The sequence below is a fragment of the Drosophila sechellia genome, chromosome 3L (genome assembly GCF_004382195.2).
Source record: "Drosophila sechellia strain sech25 chromosome 3L, ASM438219v1, whole genome shotgun sequence".
Classification (NCBI taxonomy): Eukaryota; Metazoa; Arthropoda; class Insecta; order Diptera; family Drosophilidae; genus Drosophila; species Drosophila sechellia.
Window position 1 is genome coordinate 21,300,510 of NC_045951.1, and position 19,735 is coordinate 21,320,244.

Consider the following 19,735-nt stretch of genomic DNA (forward strand, 5'->3'; position numbering starts at 1 on the left):
AGGGGGCACCCGGATTTGAACCGGGGACCTCTCGATCTGCAGTCGAATGCTCTACCCCTGAGCTATACCCCCACTTAAGTTAAAAGAGTTTAAAAGTCGAGAAGCAAAACAATATTTCCTTGGCCTTAACATACGTTTTGATTTACTTTGATGTCCTTGCCAACTGGTGAGCATATGTGTACCCCCATTTAAAACTAATAAAATGTTAGATACCTTCTTGCTTAGCAAATGACAGCTTATGAAATTAAAAATATTACATTTTATAACAGTTTATTTATTTTAAAAAAATAAATTCTCTGTGTAATCTTTATAATCATTAGATTCACACCATATTTTTTTCAGTGCATTACCTTTGCCGAGGATGCAACCCTAGCGGATTTCTCTCTCTGTTGTGTCTGCATCCGAACCGCATATATGTTGTCTATATATTATGTACTAAATCTGTCGTTTTCCTTCAATATGTCAACGTTGTCGTGGTACTACCTCTACCCACCCCTGCCACTACCTCTTAGTCTGGGTCTGTTCAGTGCAGTTCAGTTCTGTTCTGGTTGCGTTGTCGTCGTCGCTGCTGAAATTTAATTAATGTGAAAATTTGCACAGACTCAGGCTATTTATAAGTTGTTGTAAGAGCTCGCCATGACATAGCCAACCCCGTACTGCTGCCTCTGCCCCTTGGATCATGCATTGCCTCCGGTAAATGCCATGTGGAAATTGAAAATTGGGAATTTTCCCTGGAGAGCTGAGCACTAAACTTGGCTTTCTGCGGGCGGGTGAATATTTTGCGGTGTTTTTGGCTAATTTAAATATGCAAAATGTTGCATGGATTGATTTTCGCCTCTGTTTGCAGAAGGTTGCTCTCATTTCGGTGGGTGGTATTGCAGTGGGGGTGGCAAAATTGGGAAGGGGGCAACGGTATGGAAATGGAAAATGGATAGGTGTGCCAGCACCACAATCAAACACTTCAAAGTGAGCCTGAAAAGCCTCTGAACTCTGTCACTGCCAGGCGGCTCCTCTCGACACAATTTCGATCGACCGACCTCCCTTTGCCACGGTGTCGATATTCAGGTGTGCCCATGTCCCAGCCCATGTCCCTGTCCCAGTCCCATTCCCGGTTGCCCCGCAATCCTGTGGTGCGGAGCGGTTTGGGGGGTGGAGTGTAATTGAATTTTGATTTAAAGTCCTTTGATATATCAGAAACAAAGTGAAGTCTTCGACTCACTTACGCCAGCAACAGAAAGGACCTGGACCAACTTGGGTCAATTCAATTCAATTTGGATGCCTTTCCCCACCTTCGGGACCCCCATTTCACTCGAAAGTTAATCGATAAGCCCTCATTCTCTCCTCTAAAATCCCGAAAACCGAAAACCCCAAAACCAATAAAAATTCGTTGGAGTAAACTGCACAACAGTGGATGCGATGTGTGGGCAAAGTTGAAAAGTTGTTGCAATAATTGATTTGTTGCAGATGTTTTGGGGCTTTGCCGGCTTTGTCTGCATTTGCCAGGCATTTGGCAAATGGAATTCTTTCTCTGAATTCCCTCTATCTCTCCCTTTGTCTCTGCAGCTGTTGAATTATTGCTATTCTATAGTAATTACTCTGATTAAATGGCAAGTGGCTGTATGCGTGCGTTTTATGGTCGTGGAACTGGGAAATTTAATTATAACTATAAGCTAGCCATCAGCGGAATTGAAATGGATATCGAAATGTTTTGCTTTAGATACCTTACATTCTTATTCTACTTGTTACTGGTAGAGGAAAAGGCAATTCTTAACTCGTTTAAATGTATGCAGGACACGCTTATGACCCTACAGGGCACTCCTCAAGTACTGGTCATCTCTCTGGCACAAAATCCTTAAAGATTCAGAGATTTATTATGATTTCGATTTGCTTATCAAGCTGCATCTTAATTACAACAATTTTTAGAGTCTAAGGGTGCTGGGTATCTGGTATCTAATATTTAAGGGACTCGAACATAGCGATCTCGAATATTCAATATTTGATAGAAATATTTTACTCATATTTTTGTGTACTTGGTAATCTGTTGCCATTATCCTCACAAGCTTAAGTCAAGCACAATTGAGTCCTAACCAGGACCTAACTCATTATAGTCTCATTAAAGCTCAACAATCTAATTTATATAAGTTAACCAAATCAACCCTTAGAAGCAAGGTTAGGAGGACCTATATAATTGGCGTGCGCAAACTGTGGCAACTCTGGCGGAAAATATTTTTGTAAATTCAAGCAGCCGACAGCAAACGGGGAATTCGGACTGGAACGCATTCCCAAAGCCAGCAAACGCTTACTTTATGCGGTGGCCCAGCCACACCCACTTTTTGGTAATACTTTTCTGACTTTCCATTAGCCGCCGGTAATAGATCCCCAAGCCCTTTTCCACCGAGTCCTAGTCAAAATGTGTTTTCGTACAGAGCCAAAAATATGAGGAAAAGTGAAAATAACGCAGAAAAACCAGCAAAACCAGTGCTCAGATATTTTAATTAGAATCAAAGTAATTTGCATGATAAACAGGAGATAGAAAATAGGAGCAAGAACAGATAAAGTGGATAGGGGTAAAATGTGAAGAGAGCGTGCAAAAATTTATGTGAAATTGAAAAATTACCAATTTAATTGAGAAAATACGAAACAGAAGCTAAAGGCTTCAACAAAAACAAATTCACATGAGGTTCATCAACAATTTGATATTTCACTTTAAAGCTCAATGCTCTGAATACAATAGAAAAATGTTAAATGTAAAAATATTTGAAAATTTCGATAGAAAACCGTAACGAAAGTTATACAATCAAACAAAATTGTGGGCTTGACAGGTTTTTGTGGTTAGTAGATTTTGGAGTGGGCGTGGCAACACTCTGATGCGGGATGGAGGGATCACAAGAATCTAAAAGCTTAATTTCAACGTTCCATCTCTAATAATTCCGGAGATCTCGACGTTTATACGGACAGTCGGATGAGTGTACATGACCAGATCTACTTGAGAGCAATCATGCTCAAGAATATATATACTTTATATAGTCGGAAAGGCTACCTTCTTTCAATTCCATACTGTTCCAATACCCTTTTATCCTACGAGCAACGGGTATACAAATTAGTTCTTCAGGTTAACTGTAAAGGAGGACCTAAATATAATCATTGGAGTAAAAATCGCCAAGTGAGTTATGAGCAAACCAAGTTACAGAACACGCTTTTGGTTAATAGTGTGATAAGTTCGTACATTTAATTTAGATTAATCGTGTACAATGATAAACAACTAAAAACTAAAACACTCTTTGTTAGTATTCCCATAACATCCGTAGCTTTTAGGACAGTTGCAAGAGCCAAAGACATCCTCGCCTTAAGACAAGCATTAGGGGATGGCATTAGATTAAAATTGACACTTAACTGCGATTATCACAAAAAAGCTTTTTAGCTTTTTCAACTAACAGGCCCACAGGCATTCTGCAAATCTGAGCGAGAGTGGGAAGATGGGCAAGTTGACATGGGGCAGGACATGTCAATCACTCAGTCAATCCGTCACTCATTCGCTCACGCATTCAGTTAGTCAGTCAGTCAATCTAGAGGGGACAAATCAGAAAGCCGGGAGTCGAAGGTTGCCTGCCACCCAGTCCTTAAATGGCCCAAAGGCGTTAAGTGTCCTATGCTTTGTCCTCTTGTTTATCCTTGTTTAGGAACGACAACAGCAACATCAAAGTGTCGGTTCCATCGAAAATTCAATTTCAATTCCGCTTTCTGCGCTAAAGGACATGCAAACTAAAACTGATTTCGAATGCAGCTGCTCAAACGGTAATCAAAACTCACCTGGGCCAGGGGAGGCTATAAAATTTGAAGCAACCTGATGGCATGTAAACGGAGAAGTTGGCCAGGACCCTTCAACTTGAGTGGTTGGTGACCAACTTTAAGCAGGAATTTTGAGATGGACGAGCGAGGGTGGTTAAGCTGATAGCTCTAAAATGTTTCTGAGGCGTAGAGATAAGAAGGAAATAAAGATAAGATATCAAGTGTGTCAGATAACTACCGACTGGTTATTTGAATGTAATATGTCTTTGTGTAAACATTAACTGGAAATCGAGCTTGTTCACCTGGTTCATATAGACTCATTGTTATGCGGCAAATATTACTTCAAAACAAGAGAGAATGCTATAGTCGAGTTTTGCGACTATCAGATACCCGTTACTCAGCTAGTGGAAACGCGAAATTTTATCATTTTTCTGGGATATCGACAGATATTGGGGAATAAAATGAGAAAAAATTTTCAAATTTTTCAAAAGTGTGGGCGTGACCGGTTTGGCTGCTTTGGGGCTTTAGAGTTGGCGTGGCAAAAAGTTTTTTGACAAATCGATAGAAATTTACACGACTAATAAAATTATGAAAAAATATCCAAAAAATTTTCCATTATGTGGACTTGTTAGTTTTGGGCAGTTCTAGGGCGTTAGAGTGTCTTGGCAAAATGGGTCAACGCGCTGCGTCTATGTCTCCAGAATCTGTATGCTTAATCTCAACCCTCTAGTTTTTATAGTTTCTCAGATCTCGAAATTCATACGGACAAGCGGATCAAGATCCTGATCAAGAATATACAAGAATATAGTCGGAAACGCTTCTTTCTGCCTGTTACTTACTTATAAAAATGTGTATTCTTTACCTACGACTACTAGTGAAATATTCAATCGACTTTTAAGTAGATAATGTCACTCGGAAAATGAAGAGTTTATCGGTAAGCGAAATTGTTTAACGACGTGATATAACTTTGTTTTTTTAATAATGATGGTAATGCTTAAACACCTAACTTTGCCAAATATATACAAAGCAGTTCCCCAAATGCCCTTCCCTTTTCTATGAATTTTAATTGACCACTTCTGAAAGGATGAATGTCGCCCAAAACCTGAACAATTTTAATGCCCAAAATATGACAAACTATGGAGAATGCTGGTTGCAGAAAGTGTCACAACAAATCCCGGTCAGACACTCCCCACGCCCATGCCCCATAAAAAAAGCAACGGAATTTTCACATCATCATTATAAAAACACAACCGTGAAAATTATCCGCTCAAGTGGTGCTGTCTGCGGGGAAGGAGCGCAAGGAGCAGGACCAGGAGCAGCAGAACCTGTCCAAGTCCCAGCAAACGCCCCGCCCCTGCCCCCTCCTAACATATTCACTAAAGTGCTGGCCCAAAAGCATTTAGAGGCAAACTCTGCGACGCGTCAAATGCCTCACGGCAACTTTGTTGTAGTTCCCGTTCTTAGCCCCATTTCCTCGCTCTCTCTTTCTGCCTTTCTCCGTTCTCCGTGTTGGTTGTAACACGGCAAATAAAAATTGAAAGCAAATGAGACAGGAGAGACAGAGATGGCCTGTCTGCTCCATCCAGGAAACCATCCTCCACGCATACACTGAGAGAAAAGCCGCTCTTATTCATTTCTAATTTCGTGTCTTGGAATTCGGCTTTTAATGCCTTAAGTATTTTACTTGTAACTATTTATTTTAAATTTAATAAATATTTTCATTATGTTTTACAAGAGTATACTTAGCACATTATGTATAAACTTCAATTATAGGCCTTGCCATGCGCAATCTTACTGGCTTAGGCATATTTATATTTATTATATGTATATATTGATAATATTGAAACGTGTTTCTGAAAGAATTATTGTTACAAAATATATATATATATATATGTTTTTTATGAAAATATTTTTAACATATATATATTTATTGATTTTAAGAAACAAGAGCGTATTCCAAATTCGTTTTGCTTGTGCAGTGTGCTTTTTTTTCTCCTGCGTCCTTTGTGTCCTGTGCCTTGACAGCTTGCGCTAGAAACGTTGAGTGTCTTGTGGGGTGGGAAGTTTGCTCTCTAAGGCTCTTTTAATCAAAGCCATTCTCGCTCCAACGTGGAGTTATGCCATCCAGGTGTGGGGAACTGCCGCCAAATCCCAGCTTAATAGGCTCCGTGTGGTCCAGTCAAGAGCTGCACGTCACGCATCTGGGCTCCCCTGGTACGTGACGAACATAGTCATAGAAAGAGATCTGAAAGTTACCCTTCTTGGGGATCAGATTAATTTCCACAGCAGCCGTTATGCCGACAGGCTTATGGCCCACCCGAACCGACTAGCAACTATCCTAGCTGATCCCATCTCTCTCCGAAGACTGAAGAGGGTACACCCCAGCGATCTCCTTACACGGAGGATAACATAACATATTACATTTTCTTTTGTACTTTATAATTAAGATACCACTTGGTCTCATTTATCTTTATCACACATTAGGTTAAGTTCAGAGGAATTACTGAACGATTCCTTTTGAAATCTTAATAAATAGAATTAGTTACTCCAAAAAAAAAAAAAAAAAAAGGGAAGTTTGCTGCCCGGCTCCTAGTTAATGCGTGACAGAAACACCCCTGCAGCCGATCCTCCACCACGCCCCCTTCCCCATTTGGAAAATTCAAATTTGATGGCGGCTGTGGCTTCCGTGCCCGCCCCTGCTCCTCCCTCCCCTCCCCTCTCCGCCACCCTCTTCCAGTTCCGGATGTGAGGCAACAACAGTGGAGCTTGTCTATGTCGTCCTTTGTGCCTCCTCGCCAGCCCCTCTCCACCACGACTACCTGGCGCTATCCTGATCCTGACTCAGCCTGAAAGTTTAAGCGAATTAAATTATTTGCTTTTTAGATTTCAATATTTCCGCAGCTGAGATTTCAGTCAATATCCATGGAGAGACGAGCCCCGTAAATGTTGGCTGATGGCGGAGGAGCGGGGAAGGATGCGTGACTGGTATAAATTGGGTTTTTATGATGTGTCTGTAATCATAAAATGCTTTGGGGCAAGCACTAAACATTTGTTGAATGTTCATTGAAACCCATTGTGGGAAGTATTTTTGCCAGGAAATATTTCACGAGATATGGAAAGGGCGACCATTTAGATGTTTTAAAACTTTTTGTGAAAGGGAAAAACAGCGAATTAAACAGAATCTACATTTTAGACGATGTTGAGATGAAAAATGTTTATGTCACATCCTTAACGAAACCACAAATTACTGTTTTCGGCAATAGATAACTTATATAAATCTGGCTGATCACTAGAATTTAAAAGCCACAAGAATTGGTTTTATTTTCCATACCACTTAAATGTTTTCCTTTAAGTTTTTCCAACCAATATTTAATTTTGGTGCTATTGGGAAAAAGCATTTTCCAATATGTTTTGACTATTGAGTAAAATTAAACTTTAATATTATTTAAATTGGTTTTAGTATAAATTTGGTTTCATCACTTAGTTATCTGTTCAAACACATTTTGTTTCTTCATTGCCTGACGTAGCATGATTTGAAGGTTCGAAATATATTCATTACTCTTTACCCTTCCTTGTAAAGTTGGACTTTTGTTGGCCCAGAAATTGCATACCAATCTCCGGTGGCCAACCCCTTTGCCTGTCCCTTTCGTGACAAATTACCCCTTAATATTTCACATGGTTTCGCATTCAACCATCAAAGTTTAAGTTGGCATGCCCAACTGAAAACCGACCCAACGCCCTTTTTAACCTAGCAGAGCAATTCTCAAATGATTTCCTAGCACGCTTTTTGGCTGAGCTTTTCGGGCAAAAAAAAAAAAAACAAAATAAAACCTGAGTTGTGCCCTGTTGAGTTTTGGCTGTGGGCTCCTTTTCGGGTAATCACAATCATTAAAATAAATAATATACAAACAAGGACGGCCAACCGAACTGCTACGTGCCCCTGCTCTTTTTCCACTTTTATCGCTGCTTTTCTTTCGGTCTTTTGCCTTGTGCCATTTAAATTTCTACTCTAATTCAATTTTGTCGGCAGCTGAGTTGGCCTTTTTTCCAATTTTCTCATCTAGGCTGGTCGGCAAAAATGTGAAATTAAAGGAAAATTATTTCGAGTCGACGGAAACCTTAAGCCTGATTATTATGAAGCCAATAAAAGTTAATTTTTTTTCGCTGCGCAAAGTAATTGCAGCAGAGGAAAGGAGTTGGCCCAAAGTTTCCAAAGGAGTAAGTAGTGGGTAAACTATTCAAGCGCGCATTCATTCATCCAACCATCCAACCGACCATCCACCCAGCCATCCAACCACCCACTCCGTTTGCTCCTGCTTTGCTTTGCTTTTGCTTCTGGTTCTGCTGTTTGCTGTGGTGAGCCAGTCCCTTGCATGCTCCAATGGTCGCGTAAAACATGCCATCATCATCATCAAAGGGAACTACACCTAAGCGGCCACGAAGCCGTCTGTTCAGCTTGTTCTGGCCAGGCCCACACATTCTGGCCAAGACCGAGTCCGATTCAAGTTCCGATTCCGATGCGGATTCCGATTCTGGCACTGAATCTGAATCTGTATCTGGCTGTGACTAGGAAACGGCTCTTTACGTCCGGAAAGTTAACTTCTGCTGCACAGCTCGCATTCCTTTCCGGATCGGTAAAAATCTGCCTGAAAATCTGAACGTCGCATAATATACGTTACTTGTAGATTAGAAGGGTATAGTATATTCGTTGAAATGTGTGTAAGACCCTATAAAGATTTTTTATTGTTGATCACGATTACTTGCCGAATTGATCTGGACATTTCCGACTGTCCGTATCTGTCCGTATGTCTGTCCGTATGACCTCTGTGTTCTCGGGAGCTATAAAAGCTATTCAGATTCTATAGATGAAGATTCTAGTGACGCCTCCGTTTTTTCAGAAGGTTCTCTCTCTTGTCGCTGTCACAAAATAAAAGCAAAGTTTGTAAACCAAAATTATGAGTAATTAAAAAAGTAAAGTCGAGCTCTTTATTAAGTGCAAAGAATATTCCGAATCCCTTATGAATGGGTGTTTTATTTTAAAAAAATATGTTAAATTTCCTAATATGAGAGGTTTTTCTTCGAGTGTAAAGCTGCAGTGGGAACCCCCTACTTCCTCGCTTCGCCGTCTGCCAACAGCTTGTCCAACTGCAATGGGGTTAGCCAAGTCATGGATCGCTGTTGATTGGGTGCTAATTGTGGTTGTGATTCTGTTTGGCTTGGCAGCGTTAATTGAACTCCTGGTCTATGGCTTCTTTCCAGGTGGTGTCCAGTGAGTCGGAGCTACCGACGGTAGTTGCCTCAAAGGTTATTGCCTGATTGATTACGCATCTTGCAACGATTTGTTTCGCATTTGCCGCTTGGTTAGAAGCGTGTTACGTTCAACATTTTGCGTATACGTGTACTTTTTAGAATCAATAAAACCTTAGTTTCTTATGAAAGAATTTCGTCAAATCCTTGATACCTGGTACACCGCTTAAAGTAATTAAATAATCTAAAGTGGGGTAGCCGCCTGTGGAAAGTTGTTGCAAAGGCTTAAGTGGCAAAGGGAATGATACATCATCTGAAAGCACTCCACAGTTATTGGGCATAGCGATATATCCCCCTTTCTTCTCCTGATGATTCACTTGAATAAATTATTTAATGCGTAGCATCCTGTTACATCCCTTTACTCCCACCCCCCAGCCCTTTTCCCAGCTTCAGCACACGTATCCACCGCAAAACTGTTTTGTCTGTGGGTACACTTCCGTCACCCGACTTTGCCCCACTAATTGCATGCGAGACAGGGAAGCCTTTGGCAATCTGGCTCTGCCCTCTTTCCCTTCGTCCTGGGTTCTGGACTCCCCCGTCGTGTGAGTGTCCAAAAATGTGCGGCTACTTTGGACCCAAAAGCGGGACTTCGGTTTGGCTTCGCGGTTGACACTGTTTAGTGAACGGATGCGGGAGAGCTGGTTAAATGAAGCAAGAGCACACAAACAGGATGTGGGAGTAGAGGGGGAATTTAGAGGGAAAGTTCAGAGGAGAGGGGAGTGGGTGGATCTGGGTGACACGGGCTTAGCCTTATTAAAGGATTTTGTACTTAACGCTGGGCTGAGCGCTCGCAAGGTGAGCGCGCGCATATTGATAAAAATAGTCATTAAAAGGGTTGTTCCTGCTCGTTGGAACGCCCCCTCGGCGCACATCGCCCCCTTTGTGCTTTATAAATACATTTTAATTTAGCTTTGTGCATTGGAACATATTTAAATTAAGAGGCAACGGCTTGTAAAATGCACTCCCCCTCCACGGCCACCCGCCTCACATGTGAGCGGTTTTTCCTTTCTGCTGGGTTTCCCACAGTTTCCGAAACGGGTTTGTCATTGTCCAGTGGGCATCGCCTCCTCCGGACCGTGCTGGACTTATTTGCGCCGCCAAGCGTACTCAATTGTGAGGCCCGATGTTGGTCCTGGCCTGTCCGGTCGGTGTCCTGCGCTGTCCTGCGAAGTGCTGCAAAGTCCTGCGATGTCCTCCGATGTCCTCCGATGTCCACCAGCTTGTCATCCGTTCGATAAAATTAAAACGTCTGCTTATGTGCACAGGACCTCGTCCAGGTCCGAAGTTGCCTCTTTGTTTATCGACTTGGCAATGTCCTGCTGCCATATCCTTCGCTCCACTTCCTGTTAACTCATTTGACTCATCCTGGGCAAGGAACTGTTTATGGGTGACCTCATCTCCATATGGTTGGACATAATGTGCCATAGCAGTTTAATAAACTGTTATAATTAAAATTGCTAAAAGAAATCTGATTGCTAAGGGGTAGCGGTATACTGATGGATAACAAACATGGCGGATTCTGAGTTAGGCCTGCGATATCTTCTTTTCAAAATGTAATACTATACAATATGGTTATGGTGTGTATGGCTTAGGATCTTCTATAAGCCAAGAGCTTATCTTGACCACTAAGCAAATACATCATCATTGATTTGCCAAATTAGTGTGTTCCCCATTCGACTTGGTGTCTTCCTGGTTAAAACTTTTCATCCTCCTTGTGTTCTCTTTGTAATTTGCCTGGCTGGCGACGTCGTCCTCATCAACATCGAATGAACAGCTGCTGAATTTACAAGCCACTTTTTATGACAACAATTTTGCCAGCTCTTCACTTCAGTTATTTATCGATAATTGGAAATTGCTGCCACACAGTCAACCAACAACAGCAGCAGGCACAATAATAGAATGGGCCAACCTTTGGCCATTTGCATGTGCCATTCATTGTCCTTCATATCAAATAACCCATGCTTCTCACTTCGCTGCAATTTCTGATCCTTGAATACGTTTGCATCACATACAAAAGTTCCACATATAAGGGGGTTATTGGCTGAGGACCGAATAATCCATTTCATTTAAATTATCTAGACTCAGTTCTCGAAGAAGGATTCTTGTAATTGATTGGGAAACCTAGGCTAACCATCATCTATAATTATTTAAAACCCTCGTTGGTTAGTGGTCAGTGATATGACAATAACCTCTTTGCTGTGTGACGCTGGCACCCCGATTATTGGGGCCAACAATGCTCCACTGAAAATGTCGTGGTGGCCAAAGGAAAGTCGGTGGCAGCAATTCCTCACATGTGGACTTTATATCACCCGCCTGAAACAATAAACTTCAGTTTACCAGTCCAGTCCGCTCCCCTTGGTTTTTCTCCTGCGGTTGCTGCTGCACTTTACCGATAAGCATTGATTCCACGTGACCACCCTACCTCCCCGAATCACCACCCCCCGCTGGGAACCAGGGGATTCCCATTTGCGCCGAATGGGGCGACATTGTGTTGCATCGACGGGCTGGCTAATGAGTTGCTAATTAGACATGTGTGTGCTTAATTCTGGCTTTAAATGACAATGTGTTGCCGGATGGCCGTTTTAAGTTGCAATTAGATGACGGGCATTCTTTCGCATCGGATGAGTCAGGCATTGCCTGGGAAAAAGATGTAGACATGCACTTACAAAAATTAGTATATAATACAATGAGCAGAGCTTTGACTCGCATCTTCCATTTGACACAAAATTACGCAACTGAAAAGCAAAGGGTTTTCAAAATGATATGGCCATTTTTGACTGTCCGCCCGACTGTCCGCTTATCTGTCCGTCCGTCTGTCCGTTTGACCGCTGTTATCTCAGGAACTATTAAAGCTAATCGAATTAAGCATGCGATTTAAGCGAAACAGGAACTTTATACTCATAACATACATCGTGTTTTCCACAGGATGAGTTAATCATGCTTACCATAATGCTTTAAGTGAAGAAGAGGGTGGTTCATACAGATAATAAAGATAAGCCCAGTTCTTCCCAGAATGATATTCAGCAGCAATAAGGACAGGGTCTTTAAGGTGAGCTCGGGACGGGGGGACAGCAGAAACCTCATCGGAAGCAGTGGCATTGGCTGCGATTCATAATGACCACTCAATGCAACCACTTGATTATCAGGCCAAGCCTGATTTCCCTTGAAGAGCTCACCTCGCGTCAAGGCAACTTTCACTCAACCCAGTGAAAGGCGAGCGATGGCATTTAAAGCTTTTTGCTGCGGGGAAATTTGCAGGAGATTTCCATGTGCACAATCGCGAGCATAATCATAATCCTTTCAAATCGTGTAATTAAAATGTGTGCATATAATGCCTTCAATTATAAGTGGGAGTGGAAAGCAGTGGAATAATGGAACGAAGAGTCGCACAGAGAATCGGAATAGGGAATGTATTTTGCATGCCCACATGTACTTGCTTTCTTTCTCTCTCATGGACGAGGATAAATTGAAATTTCATTAAGAAAGTTGTGCGAGACAGGGACGGCTGTTCGCCCCCTCTCGCTCATGTCACTTCAAAATTGAAATGTGTAATGGCTGGCTCGTCGGTGTGGGTGTGGGTGTGAGTGTGACTGTGTTTGTGGGTGTGGGTCCATCTGTCTATGTGTTCGTGTGCCTGTGTGTATGTAGGCGCACTTCAGCGACTTAATTGTGTCGCGTTAACGTCAAACACATGCAACAAACATGAGCAAACAAATGCTTCCTGTGTGTGGATGTATGTGTCACGGCGTGTGTGTGTGTGTGTCAGCCCCGTGTTGACAGATTCAACCACCCAAACAAAAAACCGCCCCTCCGCCCGCTCATAACATACAAAGCCACTCTTTTATTTTATAGAAGGAGCACACGGAAAAAAGCTCTCGCACATACACACGCTCACTCGAGCGGCAAAACATATCCGCACACATCCGATGTACCTGCCCCACCCCCAGACACGCCCTCCGCCCACTACCCACTCCGCCCCCACCACCCCCACCGCCTTTGTTTCCAGCGAACACACATCTCAGCAGCCAGCAGCCCAGTGCCACCTGTCATAAATTTGCATGTGCGCAAAGGTTGAGTCCCACATAAAACACGAATTGCTGTTCGCAGGCGTAGCTTACTATATCGATCTTGAAGAAGGCCTCCTGAAATTCGCAGTTCTTTTAAAATATGGACAATTCCAGCTGAAGAGAGTTTCTAGGTGCTATCCAAGACCTTCGAAAGAACGGCTTCCAAGCAATGCAAAAACCTAGGAACTTCTGTGGATCGAAAATCGACGTGGCACTTTCATATGCGTTAAATTTAATCCTGATAGCGAATCTATTGATAAAGATTAAGATTGATAACTGATATGAAATGACCAGCGAATCTATTGATAAAGATTAAGATTGATAACTGATATGAAATGACCAGCGGCAATCTTAAATCTATAATGAAATAAACATTTTACTACCTAAAGACTCTCAAAGATCGTACATTTGGATAATAATATAAAAATATATTTTGTAGAAAGTTTAACGCATTGCTATTTCATATTTCCTTATTTTTCATAGACAACTTCTCACCGGGCGAAGTGCAGATAACCATTTGTTAGAGGCAATGAGTGGAGCGTTTTTGATAGGCACTACCTATCATCCAAGAGCAGCTGTTCCGTTTGCGACGGCCCACCCACCTGCCACTTCGCCACCCATTCTCAGCCACCCAGCGAGGAAAGGCAGACGAAGGCTTATGCATAATAGACACATGTGTGTGAATGGCTGGAAAATCCATTTTCATAACCGAGTCAGTCTGGGGCTGAGTCTCATGCTCCCCGGCTCCATTTCTCCATTTCTCCTTTTCGGGGTCGGGACTTGGGCGGCGATTATGAGCGGGCTAAAAATACCGCGGCACATGGAAATTTTCAATATGCCACTAGGCAGCCATTGTCCGGGCCAAATTGGATTTTCGAATTGGAAAGGAGCCGCCCTGTGTCTTGGCCATATGTACGTGGCGCGCTGCTGATAAGTTTTAAGCCTTCGAGTGCTAATCAAGCGCTGACTGGGCAATCAATTTCGTGGCGAGCTCTTTTAATGAAGCCGCGCCGCTCCAGAGGATCAGCCTGTTGCCCCTCGGTTGGTGGGTCAGATGGTTCGGTGGCTGGGATGAGTGAAAAGTGAAAGGCAGCAGGCTGAGGCGGGCAGCTCCAACTCAATCCACCTTCCCCGTCCGTTGCCCCCCTTCCCCTTCGATCCGTCTCCTTCCGACCGACTGTTGTGGCCAGTTGACAGTTTCATTAGTTGGTTTACATGGCCGAAAGGGAGAGGGGCAGGATTGTTTGCACTGTATCGCCATGTTGTGCAGGATATTGGCTGGCATTCTCTGTGGGTGTAAATGTGGATGAGGCTGGTTATGTGCATGTGGGTGGCTCGTTGTCACTGCTGTTGGTTGCCGGCTTGCTGGTTTCTGGTTGCTGGTTGCTGGTTGCTGGTAGCTGGTTTGTTGTCTTGTCTTGTTGTGGGACACACACCGGATGTCGACTGATAAGTTCGGGTGGCACGTCCTGTCGTACCCTGCGCCTCTCCTTTCTCATGTCTAACCAACTGAACGGCTTTATACCATTTAAATCTTAGGTCCTTCAAAAGGGTGTCGCCGATCTTCAGTTTGTAGCAGCATGAGGAGCAATTTGCCATTTATCTCATGATTTATATATTCCATGAATATGAATGATAGTTGAGTGCTTTACTAAGCCACATTTGTCGTAAGGGGTTGGCGAAAATATTCAATTATTGCTTATTGATTGTTTATCCATAAAAGATAGTTTTCTATATGTCATGAAGATTACTATACTAGTACCTCGTAGTGTAAAAGGGTATACTAGATTCGTTGAAATGTGTCAACAGTTGATCTGCCCTTAATATCTTTTGATTAAGATATAGTTGGCTCTGCTCGTCGGCACAAAGTATAATTCTCCCATAATGGAACATCTGCAGGCAAACACCAGTCATCTATCCCCAATCTTCGTTCAAGACCCATTGCACCTACACCACTCGCCGCTTGACCCTTTTTAAGCACATATTCCAAATCCAGGACACAATCGAAAATGTCTAACGCACAACAGGCAAATATTTTCCTTTCGCTTTGTCCGTGATCACTCGCTCTGGTGACCCATAAAAAACGAAGAACCAGAATCACAATCGGGGAAAAGGAATAGGCAAAATTCCCAAAAAACGTCCAAATAGCTAAGGGCAATGCACGTATAGGTCGACATCCGTGTGTTGACCAAGAAGGTGGCCATGCTAAACTGAACAGTCTCGTGGCCACCAGCGGCAGGCAACAACCATAGATACAGTGGTCAAAATGATTATAGAAGCAGTCATATTCTGGAACCATCTGGGAATTTTAATACCTGGTATTTCCGAGATTATTATTATAGGGTATAATTGATTCTATTTAGAATATAATGATACAAAAGTATAAGGCTGGCTTGAAGGTTACTTTTCGTTTAATACTTAGGAAGATTTGGGTACTTTAGGCCCTAGGTCCTCTAAAACCTATTCTTGCAGATACATATTGCAATATTATATAATAATAATTAACAACAAATAGGTTAATGATGGGAATTTTCCTACCACGAACTTGGTTTCTTAAAATGATGTAAATATTAGTCAACATTAAGATTATAGTCACTTATCATCATACTTTTAGTGTACCTCTAGGAAATACAATTATTGTTAATGCAACTCTGCAACTTTTTAATACAACTAAAAGGTTAGTTGCAAAGTCCATAAGTTTTTTGAGTGAGAAAGCAAAAGGCGTGGTTATACAACTCACTGGTGCTCTGTACTCCGTGATGTGCAAAATACCAACGCCAACTTTCACCCACAGCATCCAATTGTTTGCCGATCCCCTCGTCCGGCCCAAATACATCCAGATGTATGTATCTATGTGCATGTGAGCTGGGACAAACACGCGATGTAGTAGCGTCCTGCCTCGGCCTCCGTTCTCCCAGGACCGGAGCTCTCCCCCTTTCTGTCCAGGAGGCGGTGCCCATACGTGTCCTTTGGTCATCATAGAGTTCAGTTTGGCATATGTGTGCCACAATGGGTCCTGGTGGCCGTGTAGGTGTGTTTGTCTGTGCCTATAAAAGTGAACGGAAGTTAATACGTTTACCGGTTGATACCCTATCTTAGGTAGCACGGCATATGGCACCACCAGTCCCTCAGCACCAATAAGTCCAAATACAAGCAAAATTAAATGAAAATGGTTTCCTATTAGACGTCTTTTTTAAATCCTGAACATATATCCATTTGTTATATTGAATATTTGTACATATATCATTTCAGATATATATCTATCTTCTTCGATTCAAATAAACAAGGCCCTGAAAGGACATCTGAGATTCGTCCTTAGCCGCCAGCTCAGCGCAGGTGGCGCAATCTACATTGTTTCGACCAGCTCTTATTGCTGTAGTTATTCCTATCGTTGCTGTTACTGCTTTTTTTGCCTTTGGAGGGAGGCAGAATGGCTCGAAATTGAATTGCGTTAATACGCTTATGGCATATACGATTATTGGAGGGCCAGGGGATATATCCTGTGTTTTGCCAAGGCTGGGGATTTTGTAATAAATTGACAAAACAAAACCCCCTGTAAAAATCTGAGAGGAGTCTTATAGTGATTCTTCAGTGTATCTTTAAACATGAATAGCTCTATTAAATAAGTATTTCTGATGCCTTACTTTTCAATGCCGCCGTGCTTGAAGTTAATTACTTGCCTTAAATAAGTAAGTTTATTCTTCTTATATGCATTATCATTATTATCCACCATCTAAATGAAAAACCTTGTAAACACGCATTTATGGTCTTGCCACACCACACTCCTTACCCGATTACAGGGTATGCGTAGGCATCAAATTGAGATTAAGTGCAGTCAGGACACTTGGGGCTGCCAGTGGTTTTACATAGGTGGCAGAATTATGTGTGTGTGTGGGTGTGTACAAACAGATGGATGCCCGGACGGGGATCCCTGGGACTAAGGGCCTTTACAACTTTTATGTGTTCCAACATGGCAGTAATTGTTATGTTGGGCTTATGGAATTTTGCTGGGATGAACGTATATTCTGCTTTGCTTATTCTGTTCATTGAGTGCCGGCAATGCTCCATACATTTTTGTTCGAGAGAACGCCTGGAATGGTTGCAGAAAATTATAATCCTGTAAGCACCGCGTTTCCCCTCATTTCAGCTCCTCCACTTTTCCCAATTACTTTTCTCCTGCTTTTTAGATTTTAAACTCAGACCGGCATTTGGCCTAAGCCAAATGAATCCGCCTTCCTCATTGCCGTTGTCCTTGGCAAAATTGCATTATTATGTATTAGTTCCCCTGCCCTGATCCCCTCAGAATTCGCAGCCAGGCACCTGGTTCAGCTTCGACTGGAGCCGGAGCCTGGGCTGTCAGCTCCTTTGACATTTTCTTAATACACTAAAAGCCAACGTCATAGTTCAAAGTCGGAGCGGCACTTAGGCAACGGCAAGTTCAATTGCAGCACCCCCCACTCCATTGCTTCAGTCCACCACCCCAACCACTTCATTATACACTCGAAGAAAAATGATGCATTGGAAAAGTTCGAAGACATATGTATATGGTATTTAAAACTAGTTTGTCCGTGAAATTCACGGGTTTCATTCCCTTTTTTAGTTGATAAATATACAATGATTTATACATTTAAATATATAAAATCAAGCCAATTCGAATGCGCAATTTTCCTAGATGCATCCACTTTCTCGCTTTCTATCTGCTACTGAAGTACGTATTTTTTCTTATATTTCCACTTTGATTCAATTTCTTAATACCTTTAAGTTAACATCCGCTTTGGCAGCGACTTGCTTGGCTACCGAGGAATGAAAGCGCGCCAGAGACTTCCTGCTCGAGCGGCGAGTACTTTGGCATTATCCTTGCAATCAGCGCAACTGTAAATCACACACACACACCCTTACACACAGAGCCATGCCCCATACCCCATAACCCCACTCCGACCCACTTAAGCGGGAACTATTAGAATAGTTGACACACAACTAGAAATGGCACCGGGAAATGATGCTCGCTCGGTTTGGCCGGAGCATCCTTTTGTATTATGGATGTGGCCGTAACACGCTAGCAAACACTGCACGCGCAGGACACACATCTACACCGTTCACCGCTCTCCTCCGGCCTCATCTTCGCCATCCTGTCGTTTTCACGGAGCTCCCTTGTCCAGGACGCAGGACGCAGGACGCAGTGTCGTCCGCTTCGTCGCCACACTGACGGATATTCCGGTGCTTGTGTCAAACGCTTGTCATTTTATACGGTCACTACCCCCGGCGTCTCACCGACATGCCCGGAACAACCAACACCTCCCACACTTGGGTACACACACACACCCTGCCCTGCTTTTATCGGCTTAAAATGCGAAAATTGCAAATAAATACGCTAAAGTTTTCCTACTTCGCATCGAGCACTTCGCTGTGCTGCCTTTGCTGCTAAATTATTTACTAAGTTTTATTTGACGTTAAACGCTCGGGACTTCAGATTCGATTGTCGAAGTGTGCAGTAGTACACTGCGATCATATTGAAAGGCACTCAGAAATTAAAAAATAATTTAAATTGAATTATTTATTTTGTCGAAGTTACTAAATCAAGCCCATTACATAGTTAAAAATGAATATTCATTTACATGTTATAAAAACAGTAATTAGACTTTTAGGAAAATATGCCATTGTTTTGAAAACCCTTTTGGATTTTGCTCTATGGTTTTTAAACAAAAGTGCCCGAGCTGGTATTTGTTTGAATAAGACAAGAATTAATCTTATAAATGAAAGTAGTGACTGGGCACACGTTTTATTTGTTTTAATTATGAATTAACTGGCAATCCTATTAATTAGTAATAAGTAAAATGTATCCAAGTCTGCCCTTTTGGATTTCAAACTGTTTAGCCTTCAGCTTCAGAACTTGTTAACTTCAAATCAACCCAAGTGCAGTTTGCAAGCATTTATCTGCGCCAATCACGGAAGTGGCTTCTTTCAGTGCTGCGCTTGGAGTTGCAGATACAAAACATGCGTGCGAGATACAATTTCGATCGTTAGCTCAATGACTCGTGCCATTTGCCAACGTGGAATCCTCCTAAATCAGACCCGCGCCACCCCTGCGATGTAGTTGGCCATGTTCATTTCGTGTACGCGCCACGAGTGCTGTCCAAATAATAGCTGGCACACATCCATCCATCCCGGTTCGAGATTGCAGATGAAAGTCTGGCCAGTCCCGGGTATCCTGGCAGGCGGTATCCTGCAAAGCCGATGGAAGGCTACTCCTTACTCCGAACCCAATCTCGCTAGTTTGACGTTGTGTTGAGTGGAAATGGAATTGCCGACTGGGGTCGGGGTGAGATGTTTTCAGTTTGTTATCGATAAATATTCACTCAGCCGGTGATTGCTGTGAAAAGTCCCACTTCCCCGGACAAGGTCCCTGTACCAGGCGGGAACTCCCTCGTTTCCTCGGGCAACTCTGCAACCCTGCATCACCGCATCCTTTGAGTCCCTCTCCTTCGCCTAACCCAAAGAGTTCCAGTTTCCAGTTTCAGACGCGGCATGTGTCAGCATTTGACACATTTCATTTACATTTTTTCCTGTTTTCC

The 19,735-nt window shown here is 42.7% G+C and overlaps 1 non-coding gene across 1 annotated transcript; it reads right to left on the reverse strand.

The window, feature by feature from the left end:
* On the reverse strand, positions 1–72 carry Trnac-gca. The gene has a single exon. It is a non-coding gene; the product is annotated as a tRNA-Cys (tRNA).
* Positions 73–19,735: the final 19,663 nt, after the last annotated feature.